The sequence below is a fragment of the Nycticebus coucang genome, chromosome 3 (assembly GCF_027406575.1).
Source record: "Nycticebus coucang isolate mNycCou1 chromosome 3, mNycCou1.pri, whole genome shotgun sequence".
NCBI lineage: Eukaryota > Metazoa > Chordata > Mammalia > Primates > Lorisidae > Nycticebus > Nycticebus coucang.
In genome coordinates, this window is record NC_069782.1 from 31,356,297 (window position 1) to 31,369,952 (window position 13,656).

The 13,656-nt window shown below is 36.3% G+C and overlaps 1 pseudogene; it reads left to right on the forward strand.

The window, feature by feature from the left end:
* Window positions 1-7,657: 7,657 nt before the first annotated feature.
* LOC128580896 (fatty acid-binding protein 5-like) overlaps window positions 7,658-13,656 on the forward strand; it is a 38,218-nt pseudogene continuing 32,219 nt past the window's right edge.

The following is a 13,656-nucleotide window of genomic DNA, read 5'->3' on the forward strand; positions in this document are numbered from 1 at the left end:
AGTAAAGGGGAAACAAAGATACATTTGAAGGATAGACACCTGCTATTGTATTCTCCCTACCTTTGAGATGAAAATATGGAAAAGGTAGTAGTAGAGTATAAAATTATTATATATAAGCCATTATAGCCATGTTTCTGGACTTAATACCCAGTGGAAATAAATTTAAAGATACTGTGCTTCAGCCAGGAATATTCAAATAGCCTCCTACCTGAGTTGAAATTCAACTTCCTGAGGTCCTGATTCAGATTTATCAATCCTGCTCAGACCATTTTAGAAGGGAATAAAGCCCTAGTGGCCTCTGTTTCAGATTCACAGATGTACTTTGTTTGGTTCACAGTATATGTTTTTGTTTTTGTTTTTCTCTTAAACTCCACATATTAAAATCGTGATATGCAATATGTGGTATAAACACTCAATTTTTATCCCTTCTTAGAAATTGGTACAACTAGAAATATGAATCCGAATGTCTTTGTTACCATAATAGATTGGAATAGACCAGTTCATTGCAATAAAAATAATTTTATGGTTGGGGGTCACCACAACGTGAGGAACTGTATTAAAGGGCCATGGCATTAGGAAGGTTGAGAACCACTGGAATAGACAGAAGCACACTCTTGAGGCTGGGGATATATTCCCCACTACCCACATATTCCCTCACCTGTCCCTCACTGTGTGATCAACTATTGTATTAAGTGGTATTTATAATCAATGATATAGCCTATTCCATAGACTTATTTTTACAGTTTTGACTGGGACCGGGCTTGAACCCGCCACCCCCGGTATATGGGGCCGGCACCCTACTCCTTTAGGTGCTGCCCTAGGCTTTTCTTTAAAAAAGTACATTTATTTCAGGTTAATGCAAAGGTACAAACAACTGGCTTTTTTTATATTAGAAAATCATTTGTTTTAAACCTACTACTTTTTTTGTCACGTTGGGAAATTACTAGGAATCTGAATGTGACAGCTTCTTTTTTGACTCCTCATTATCCACAGTCCATAGGTGAGTGTATACTAATCAGCCTGATGTATATTTAATATCCATCATTATTCATTCAACATGAGTTTATTGCATACCTAAGGCAGTGGTGCTGGTGTTAGTAGAAGGGATACAAGTATGAAAAGATACAGCCCCTGAGATCAAGACTCTCAGAATCTAATAGATAACAAAAAAATAAACCTTATAGAAGTTTAATTCCATCTATTGATAAGTAAGGTGGGTGCTCATAAAATATTATTGTTACAGAAGTGAGCAGGAGCTCACTATCAATTACACCAAGGCCCGGGGGAGATGGGAAGCCTTAGCAGAGGAGATGACCCACCTTTACTGCACTCTCAAGAGCTTTACAAAGCTTTTCAAATAAACATTTGAAGTTTGTGAAAATAATAATAGTCATAATTACCTCGTTTTTGTGATAAGGGCTGCCAGAATCCCTAGAGCCATGCCTTCCCTTTCCAAGTTCATATTAGGATAACGTCTCTAGAGGTTCAGTACTATTTCTACTTTCCTTTTCTTGCCCTCAAACTTTTGGAGCTCAAAGAGGCTTTAAGGACTTCAATTAATTTTTGTTTACTTAACATATGAGTAAAATGTTCTTTTTTTGGCCATGCTACCATAATTTACTTAAGAGTATGTTTTTTTATGTTTTGAGCAACTTCTTTGAATAAAGTACATTTCAGGTTATGTGTGTTTACAGAGTACAGAAATAGACAATAATGGAACATTTTATGAACCCTTAGAGTCATTTGGGATTCAAAACCACTGAAATTGATAAATGATGTCCGAACAGTAGGAGTTATCATTAAGGAAGTAACTTTTTAATTGTATGATCAAACATTATGCTTTTTCTTGTATTCTAATGTTTCGATTAATTCAAGAATTATTATTTATCTTTATGAATTTATAATGTATGAGACAAAATTAATGCATCTTGGTTCATTTTCGTTTTGAATGATCCACTTACACATCCATAAGAGATGATATTTGTAAACATAATTGACAGAAGATAAAAGGCCAATAACAGTGCCTGGCCAAACTATAATGCTTCACCTGGAAAATGGATTTATTGTCTTTTGAGTTGAAGCACACTGTATTTTGTTCAAATGTAGACTTGTTTTTTATAGTTAACCAAATATAAAATTATACAGACACTTTTTTCTTTTTCCAAGTACAAATCAGATAATTTTATATTTTGGAATTTCTAGCTAAAGCAATCAGGGAAGAGAAGGCTATTAAGAACATCCAAATGGGGAAAGAGGAAGTAAAATCTTGCTCTTTCCCAATGATACGATCTTAATACTTAGAGAGCCCCAGAGACTCAACCACAAAAACACTGGGTGTGATCAAGAAATACAGTAACTCTTCAGGGTATAAAATAAGTGTCCACATATCAGTGGCCCTTTTATACACCAATAACATCCAAGCTGAGAAGCAAATCAAGGACACAATACCCTTCATAACAGCTTAAAGACAATGAAATACTTAGGAATGTACCTAAGAAAAAAGGTGAAGGACCTGTACAAAGTGAATTGTGAAACCCTAAGGAAAAAATAGTAGAAGACTTAAAAATGGAAGAATATACCATGCTCATGGCTGGGAAGAATAAATGTTAAAATGTCTATAGCACCTAAAACAATCTACAAATTCAATTCAATTCCCATTAAAATAACAACATTATACTTTGAAGAACTGGAAAACATAGTTCTTCATTTCATATGGGACCAGAAGAAAACCTGTATAGCCAAGTCAATTTTTTGTAATAAAAACAAAACTGGAAGCAACACTCTACAAAATTTCTGGCTATATTACAAGTCCACAGTAATAAAACAGCATGATATTAACACAAATATAGAGACATAGATATATGGAACAGCATAGAAAACCAAGAGATAAAACTAATCTCTTATAGCCATCTGATCTTTGATAAATCAAACAAAAGCATGCCCCAGGGAGAAGAATTTCCATTCAATAAATGGTGCTGGGAGAATTGGATAACCATATGTAAAAGACTAAAAGTGAACCCATACCTTTCACCCTTACAAAAATTGACTCAAGATGGATAAAAGATTTAAATCTAAGACATGAAATAATAGGCGGGAGGCAGTGGCTCACGCCTGTAATCCCAGCACTGGGGAGGCTGAGGCAGGTGAATTACTTTAGCTGAGCTCACAGGTTTGAGACCAGCCTAAGTCAGAGCAAGATCTCATCTCTAAAAATAGCCAGGTGTCATGGTGGGCACCTGTAGTTCCAGCTACTTGGGAGGCTGAGGCAAGAGGATCACTTAAGCCCAGGAGTTTGAGGCTGCTGTGAGCTATAATGCCCTAGCATTCAACAAGGGAGACAAAGTGAGACTCTACCTCAGAAAAAAAAAAAAAAGACATGAAATGATAAAAATCTTAAAGTATGAAAAAAACTCTTGAGAATGTCAGCTTCGGGAAACATTTTATGAAGAAGACATCAGTGGTAATCACAAAAACAACAAAAATAAACAAATGGAACTTAATGAAGCTAAATAGCTTCTGCATTACTAAGGACACAACAATTAAAACAGAGACAACCTTCAGAATGGAAAAAGATATTTTCATGTTATGAATCTGACAAAGAGTTAATACCTAGAATCTCAATTAATCAACAAAAAAGAGCAAACAATCCCATCTATCACTGGGCAAAAGATGCAAGTAGAATCTTCTCTGAGGAAGACAGACAAATTACTAACAACCATGAAAAAATGCTCATTGTTCCTAATCATGAGAGAAATGCAAATCAAAACCACACTGAGATGTATCTAACCACAGTGAGAATAGCTCACATCTCAAAGTCCCAAAGTTGCAGATGCTGGAGTAGATGTAGAGAGAGGGGAACATTTTTATACACAGTTGGTGGGACTGCAAACCAATACAGCCTCTTTGGAAATAATGTGGAGATTCCTCAAAGAATTCAAATCAGACTTTCCATTTGATTCTGCAATCCAATTAGTAGGCATCTACCCAGAAGAAAAATAACCATTTTATCATAAGCACCTTTGCACTAGATGTTTTATTGTAGCTCACTTTATAATTGCCAAGATGTAGAAACAACCTACATGCCCATCAACCCAGGAATGGACTAACACAGTGTAGTATATGTACACCAGGGAATACTATTCAGCCATAAAAAAATGAGGAAGACTTACATCTTTTGTATTAACCTGGATGGAGTTGAAACATATTCTCCTTAGTAAAGTATACCAAGAAAGGAAATGGAAATAACTGATGTACTCCATACTAATATGAAGCCAGTAGATTATTTAATACATGCCCACATGGGAGTAAAACTCAATTCAATTCAATTTGGGAGGAGGGGGAACAAGGGAAGAGGGAGAGGAGAGGAGGGGATGGGATTGGTGTGCTCTCACTGAAAGGGCACAGTGTAGGGATGTATGGCACACCTTTTGAGTGTGGGACAGAACTATAAGAGGGATTCTACCTAACAAATGCAAATATTGTAACCTAGTTGCTTATACCCTCAATAAACCAAACAAGAACATACCTTGGGGGAAAGACTCCCTATTCAATAAATGGTGTTGGGAGAACTGGATGTCTACATGTAAAAGACTGAAACTGGAACCACACCTTTCTCCACTCACAAAAATTGATTCAAGATGGATAAAGGACTTAAACTTAAGGCATGAAACAATAAAAATCCTCAAAGAAAGCATAGGAAAAACACTGGAAGATATTGGCCTGGGGAAAGACTTCATGAAGAAGACTGCCACGGCAATTGCAACAACAAAAATAAACAAATGGGACTTCATTAAACTGAAAAGCTTCTGTACAGCTAAGGAGACAATAACCAAAGCAAAGAGACAACCTACACAATGGGAAAGGATATTTGCATATTTTCAATCAGACAAAAGCTTGATAACTAGGATCTATAGAGAACTCAAATTAATCCACATGAAAAAAGGCAACAATCCCTTATATCAATGGGCAAGAGACATGAATAGAACTTTCTCTAAAGACGACAGACGAATGGCTAACAAACACATGAAAAAATGTTCATCATCTCTATATATTAGAGAAATGCAAATCAAAACATCCCTGAGATATCATCTCACCCCAGTGAGAATGGCCCACATCACAAAATCTCAAAACTGCAGATGCTGGCGTGGATGTGGAGAGAAGGGAATACTTTTACACTGCTGGTGGGACTGCAAACTAGTACAACCTTTCTGGAAGGAAGTATGGAGAAACCTCAAAGCACTCAAGCTAGACCTCCCATTTGATCCTGCAATCCCATTACTGGGCATCTACCCAGAAGGAAAGAAATCCTTTTATCATAAGGACACTTGTACTAGACTGTTCATTGCAGCTCAATTTACAATCGCCAAAATGTGGAAACAGCCTAAATGCCCACCAACCCAGGAATGGATTAACAAGTTGTGGTATATGTATACCATGGAATACTATTCAGCCATTAAAAAAAAATGGAGACTTTACATCCTTCGTATTAACCTTGATGGACGTGGAAGACATTATTCTTAGTAAAGCATCACAAGAATGGAGAAGCATGAATCTTATGTACTCAATTTTGATATGAGGACAATTAATGACAATTATGGTTATGGGGGGGGAAACAGAAAGAGGGAAGGAGGGAGGTGGGTGGGGCCTTGGTGTGTGTCACACTTTGTGGGGGCAAGACATGATTGCAAGAGGGACTTTACCTAACAATTGCAATCAGTGTAACTGGCTTATTGTACCCTCAATGAATCCCCAACAATAAAAAAAAAAAAAAGAAAAAGAAAAATGTGTAAGACTCAGTCCCTGTCATCATGGATCTCAAAGTTTAGGGACTCATTGAGGCACTCTTTGGTTGTTGTGCACCAGCAACTGAATTACTGGGCATAGAGGTAGCAAAGATTATTCAAGTATTTTTGAGAGGCACCTAACTACCATAAAAAGCTATGGAGTAAGAATGGGAGGTGTTCCAGGTGAAAAGAAAGAATTAACAGAGAGACACATGGGAAAGACGTACAGGATCCCAAAGTGTTTTTCTCTTGGTTGAGCATAAAGTGGAAAGGGATGTGTTGCCAGGGTTGAGGCTGATGAAAAAGGCAAATTTTAGATCAGGAGGACCTTGTTTTTTCACATTATAATATTTCTACCCTGTATGTGATGGGACGACACTAAATAAATTTAAGCAGAGTGTCTTATATATGAAATTTGAATTTTGCATTGATTGTTCCTGTAGCTGTGTGGATGATAGGAGGGGATAAATCAGAAGACAACAATTGGAGCTTAAATACTGCTGAGGTGGTTATCCTGAGAAATGTTACTGTCTGACCCATGAGAATAGAATTAGTTAGGGTTAGAATAGAGGTGGCAGCAGATTTGAGTTTTTTAGGAAGTAAAAGTGATAAAACTATTTTTTCCCTCAGCAGTTAGAGTAAGAAGATTCTGCATGTTCAGAGTGTGCTGACCAGAGTGTGCTGGTTAGGAATGTGATTTGCTAGGTCTGTTCCTAGCTCATAAAATCTTTGTTTTGCAGTCTTGTTGTCATTCTCTTCAACTGCATAAGATTTTGAGGAGTACTCCATGATCCTAGGGTAGGACATAGCACTTAGGAGAAGTCTGCATCTCTGAATGATTCTGAGCAGCTACATGTTCAATACTGATCTATATTGAACTCTATTGTATTAGATTTGACATTTGTTTGTTGGAAAAGTAAGTTGCCTTGAAAAATAATTAATGAAAAAAATGAATCAAAAGGAATTCATTTAGATAGGATGGGATTGTTTCATTTTTTGACATTGCAAATTTGAGGTGACTATGCAATGATTAGCAAAGAAGAGTAACCCTAAGGACAGATGGGGTTACTTGGGCAAGTATTTGAGAAAAGTTACAGATCAAAAATGAAATTCTAGGAGCACCAAAAATTTTTGAGGAGTCAGAAATATAAGAAAAATGAAGGCTAAGGTTGTACAGATAGGATGAAATCAAGAAAGACTACTTAACTTTCCAATTTAAGATCTTGGAAATATATGCTTCAGGTGATGGAAAGTCTTTGATGGATTTTATCGGTGAAGTGAGATAATAAGATTTGTGTTTTAGTTAAATTCTTCTTGTAACTCAGGAGAACAGGATGATATGTATAAGTCCAAAAGTTTGGAGGAGCATTGGAAGGCTACTATGGTGATTAATATGAAGGTTACTTGGAAATCAAGTTAGTAGAAGTTAAAGTAGAGAAAATACATTTAATGAAGAAAATGATTACAAGTGCCAAATGCAAGAAAGAGTTTCAGTTTTATAATGTCGGATTTGGCAATGCCAAAAGAGACTTAATCCATATTGTTTTGGAATGAAGTATGGTCAAATGGGGGGAATAGAGAGATAAACTTTGTGAGAATGTAAGGGAAGGAAAAGGACTACCAGAGGCATACATTTAGGGTATGTGATTTTTACCATTGATTTTGGTTATGATGGAAAAGACTTAAATATGTTCATGTGCTATCTTACTCCCTTTGTGTTGCTCTGAAGGAATGCCTAAAGCTGGGTAATTACAAGAAGATGTCTTTTTGGATCACAGATCTGCAGGTGGTACAAGAAGCATGACATCAGCATGGGCTTCTGGGGAAAGCTTCAGGTTGATCCCACTCATGGTGGGTGGTGAAGGAGATCTGACATGTATGTAAATCACATGGTGAATGAGGAGGTAAGAGAGGGAGTGGAGGTGCCAGCCTCTTTGGATCTTTGGAACATCATCTATTGCTGGGGGAACTAAATCTAGTAAGAACTCACTCATTAACACAAAGATGTCACCAAACCACTTATGGGGGATCTAATCCCATGACTCAAACTCCTTTGATCAGTCCCCACTTCAAGCACTGGGGATACAATTTCAACATGAGGTTTGGAGATGACAAACATCCAAACTATACCATATACTAAAAGGGAAAAGTCAAAAGAGAAAGAGGGAAAGTGAATACCTATAGCATTAATGTTTGTATGTGTGGATATCAGAAAGTAGACAAGATTTGTACCTAAATTTCTCTATCTTCTCTCTACAAGCGGTGAGCAAAAAGTTGAACAAGGTACTGGATAATACAGAGTGGTTGTTGAGGGGACCATTAATATTATAACAAAGAGCAAAAGACACCCTTTTCTAGTAAGAACACTTAAGAAAATAGGCATAGATAGCATATTTCTTAAACCGAAGCCATCAATGATAAACCCACAGAAAATATCATACGGAATGGAACAAAACTGAAAGCTTTTCCATTCAGAACTGGAACCAGACAAAATGTTCACAATTGCCATTACTATTCGACATAGTTCTGGAAGTTATAACCAATGCAATCAGGCAACAGAAGGATATTAGGGCATCCAAATGGGGGCAGAGGAGGTCAAACTCTTACTCTTTCCCAGTGACAAGATCTTGTACTTAGAGAACCCCAGAGACTCAACTACAAGACTCCTGGAAGTCATCAAGTAATACAATAATCTCAGGGTATAAAATTAATGTCCACGAATCAATAGCCTTTATATACACCAATAACAGCCCAAGTGGAGAAGCAAATCAAGGACACAATACCCTTCACAGTAGCTTCAAAGACATGAAATACCAAGGAATAAACCTAAAAAAAAAAAAAAAAAAAAAAAAACAGGGGAAGGACCTGTACAAAGTGAATTGTGAAACCCTGAGAAAATAAACAGCAGAAGACATTAAAAAATGAAAGAACAAACCATGCTCTTGGGAAGGAAGAATTGTTAAAATGTCTAAGCCAGCCAAAGCAATTGACAGATTCAATACAATCCCCATTAGAATAACAACTGGAAAACATAGTTCTTCATTTCTTACGGAACCAGAAAAAAAACTGTATAATCAAGGCAATTTTTAGTAATAAAAAGAAATCTGGAGGCATCATTATATCAGACTTCGAGTTATCTTATAAGTCCACAGATATCAAAACAGCATGGTATTAGCACAAAAATTCATAGATATATGCAATCAAATAGAAAACCAAGAGGTGAAACCAGTCTCTTACTCCCATATGATCTTGGATAAAACAAGCAAAACCATACAATGGGGAAAAGAATCCCTATTAAATAAACAGTGATGGGAGAATTGGATAACTGTATGTAAAAGACAGAAAGTGGACCCACATCGTTCATCACTTACAAAAATTGACTCAAGATGGATAACAGGTTTAAATCTAAGACATGTCCTTAGCTATGTAGAAGCTTTTATCCATAATTATACAGAAGAAGAAAGTGTGGGAAAAACTCTTGAGGATGTTGATATGATGAAAGATTTTATGAACAAGACTTCAGTGACAATTCCAACAACAAAAATAAACAAATGGGACTTAATGAAGCTGAAAAGCTTCTGCATTGCTAGGGACAAAAAAATTAAAGCAAAGTGACAACCTTTAGAAGGAAAGAAGATATTCTTTTTTTTCCCATTTTTTTTAATTGTTAAATCATAGCTGTGTACATTAATGCGATCATGGGGCACAATACACTGGTTTTATAGATCGTTTGACACAGTTTCATCACACTGGTTAACATAGCCTTCCTGGCATTTTCTTACTTATTGTGATAAGACATTTACATTCTACATGTACTAAGTTTCACATATACCCTTGTAAGATGCACCACAGATGTAATCCCACCAATCACCCTCCATCCACCCACCTCCCCCTCCTTTCCCCCTTCCCTCTATTCTTAGGTTATAACTGGGTTATATATTTCATGTGAAAGCCATAAGTTAGTCCCATAGTAGGGCTGAGTACATTGGATAATTCTTCTTCCATTCTTGAGATACTTTACTAAGAAGAATATGTTCCAGCTCCATCCATGTAAACATGAAAGAATTAAAGTCTCCATCTTTCTTTAAGGTTGCATAATATTCCATGGTGTACATATACCACAATTTATTCATCCATTCATGGCTCGATGGGCACTTGGGCTTTTTCCATGACTTAGTAATTATGAATTGGGCTGCAATAAACATTCTGGTACAATTATCTTTGTTATGATGTGACTTTTGGTCTTCTGGGTATATGCCTAGCACAAGAATTATAGGATTGAATGGCAGATCTATATTTAGATCTCTAAGTGTTCTCCAAACATCTTTCCAAAAGGAATATATTAATTTGCATTCCCACCAGCAGTGTAGAAGTGTTCCCGTTTCTCCACATCCACGCCACCATCTCTGGTCTTTGGATTTTGTGATATATGTTAATCTTACTGGAGTTAGATGATATCTCAAAGTAGTTTTGACTTGCATTTCTCTGATGATTAAAAATGATGAGCATTTTTTTCATGTCTGTAGGCCATGCGCCTGACTTCTTCAGAGAAGTTTCTCTTCAAGTCCCTTGCCCAGCCTGTGATGGGATCACTTGCTCTTTTCTTGCTTATACATTTGAGTTCTCTGTGGATTGTGGTTATTAAACCTTTCTCAGAGACATAGCCTGCAAATATCTTCTGCCATTCTGAGGGCTGTTTGCTTGCTTTACTTACTGTGTCCTTGGCTGTGCAGAAGCTTTTTAGTTTGATCAGGTCTCAGTAGTGTTTGAAGCTGCTTCAATTGCCTGGGGGTTCCTCCTCATAAAATACTCACCCAGACTGATTTCTTGAAGGGTTTTCCCTGCACTCTCTTCTAGTATTTTTATAGTTTCATGTCTTAAGTTTAAATCTTTAATCCAGTGAGAGTCTATCTTAGTTAATGGTGAAAGGTGTGGGTCCAGTTTCAGTCTTCTACAGGTTGCCAGCCAGTTTACCCAGCACCATTTGTTAAATAAGGAATCTTTTCCCCACTGAATGTTTTTAATTGGCTTGTCAAAGATCAAATAGCAGTAAGTAGCTGGATTCATCTCTTGGTTCTCTATTCTGTTTCAGACATCTACTTCTCTGTTTTTGTGTCAGTACCATACTGTTTTGATCACTATCGATTTGTAGTATAGTCTGAGGTCTGGTAGCGTGATTCCTCCTGCTTTGTTTTTATTTCTGAGTAATATCTTGGATATTCAAGGGTTTTTCTGATTCCATATAAAATGAAGTATTATTTTTTCAAGATCTTTAAAGTATGACAGTGGAGCTTTAATAGGGATTGCGTTGAAATTATATATTGCTTTGGGTAGTATGGCCATTTTAACAATGTTGATTCTTCCCAGCCATGAGCATGGGATGTTTTTCCTTTTGTTAACATTTTCACCTATTTCTTTTCTTAGAGTTTCATAGTTCTCTTTATAGAGTACTTTCATGTCCTTTGTTAGATAAACTCCCAAATATTTCACCTTCTTTGGCACTATTGTGAATGGAATAGAGTCCTTAACTGTTTTTTAAGCTAGACTATTGTTGGTATATATAAAGGCTACCAATTTATGAATGTTGATTTTGTAACTTGAGACACTGCTGTATTCCTTGATCAATTCTAAGAGTTTTGTAGTAGAATCCCTGGTGTTTTCCAGGTATGTAATCATATGATCTGCGAAGAGCGAAAGTTTGATCTCTTCTGACCCTATATGAATACCCCTGATCACCTTTTCTTCCCTAATTGCGATGGCTAAAACTTCCATTACAGTGTTAAAGTAATGGAAAGTGGAGACAACGCACAGCCTTGTCTGGTTTCTGATCCGAGTGGAAATGATTTCAATTTAACTCCATTCAATATGATATTGTCTGTGGGTTTGCTGTAGATGGCCTCTATCAGTTTGAGAAATGTCCCTTCTGTACCAATTTTCTTAAGTGTTCTGATCATAAAGGGGTGCTGGAGATTATCAAAAGCTTTTTCTGAATCAATTGAGAGAATCATATGGTCTTTGTTTTTAATTTGTTTATATGCTGAATTATATTTATAGATTTATGGATATTGAACCAGCCTTGAGACCTTGGGATATAACCGACTTGGTCATGATGTATAATTTGTTTGATGTGTTGCTGGATTCTGTTTGTTAGTATCTTGTTGAATATTTTTACATCTACATTCATTAGTGATATTCGTCTATAATTTTCTTTTTTTTTATTAAATCATAACTGTGTACATTAGTATGATCATGGGGCACCATACACTTGGTTCATAGACTGTTTGACACATTTTCATCACACTAGTTAACATAGCTTTCGTGGCATTTTCTTAGTTATTTTGCTAAGACCTTTACATTCCACATTTACTAGGATTCAATTTTCTTTTCTTGTTGGGTCTTTTCCTGGTTTGGGAATCAGGGTGATGTTTGCTTCATAGAATGTGCTGGGTAGTATTCCTTCTTTTTCTACTTTTGAAACAGGTTGAGTAATATAGGTACTAGTTCCTCTTTAAAGGTTTGGTAGAATTCTGAGGTGAAGCCATCTGGTCCCAGGCTTTTCTTTTTAGGGAGATTTTTATGGTTGATGCTATTTCAGAACTTGATATTGGCCTGTTCAACATTTCCACTTGCTTCTGGCTAAGTCTTGGAAGGTGATGTGCTTCCAAGCATTGGTCATTTTCCTTCAGATTTTCATATTTCTGAGAATAACTTTTCTTGTAATATTCATTAAGGAGTTTTTGAATTTATGAGGAGTCTGTTGTTATTTCATCTTTGTCATTTCTGATTGATGAGATTAGAGACTGTACTCTTTTTTTCCTGGTTAGTTTAACCAAAGATTTAGCTATTTTATTGACCTTTTCCAAAAACCCGCTTTTTGATTTATTGATCTGCTGTATAATTCTTTTGCTTTCAATTTCATTTAATTCTGCTCTAATTTTGGTTATTTCTTTTCTTCTACTGGGTTTGGGGTTGGAATGTTCTTCCTTTTCCAGTGGCTTGAGATGTCTCATTAAGTTGTTAACTTCCTCTCTTTCCATTCTTTTGAGGAAGGCTTGGAGTGCTATAAATTTCCCTCTTAGGACTTCCTTTGTGGTTTCCCAGGGGTTCTGATAATTCGTGTCTTCATTGTCATTTTCTTCCAGAAATTTGGCAATTTCCTTCTTAATCTCATCTCTGACCCGGCTATCATTCAGCATAAGGTTATTTAACTTCCATGTTTTTGTATGAGTATGCAGATTCCTGTTGTTACTGAGTTCAACTTTTATTCCATGGTGGTCTGAGAAGATGCAATGAATAATTTCTATATCTTTAAATTTACTGAGGTTAGACTTGTGTCCTAAGATGTGATCGATTTTGGAGTATGTTCCGTGAGCTGATGAGAAGTATGTGTATTCAGTTTTGTTGGGATGAAATGTTCTGTAGATGTCTGCTAAATCCAAATGTTGGATGGTTAGGTTTAAATCTAAAATTACTTTGCTCAGCTTCTTATTGGAGGATCTATCCAACACTGCCAAAGGAGTGTTGAAATCTCTGACTATTATGGAGCTGGAGGAAGTCAAATTACTCATGTCTGTTAGAGTTTTTCTTATAAATTGAGGTGCATTCTGGTTGGGTGCATAAATATTCATAATTGAAATCTCATCATATTGAGTATTATTGTTAACAAATATGAAGTGACCATTCTTATCCTTCCTTACTTTTGTTGGTTTAAAGCCTATTGTATCTGAAAATAGAATCGCAACACCTGCTTTTTTCTGGCTACTATTTGCCTGAAATATGGATGACCATCCTTTCACCCTGAATCTATATTTATCTTTTAGGGTAAGATGTGACTCTTGTATGCAGCAAATATCTGGCCCGAGGTTTTCTATCC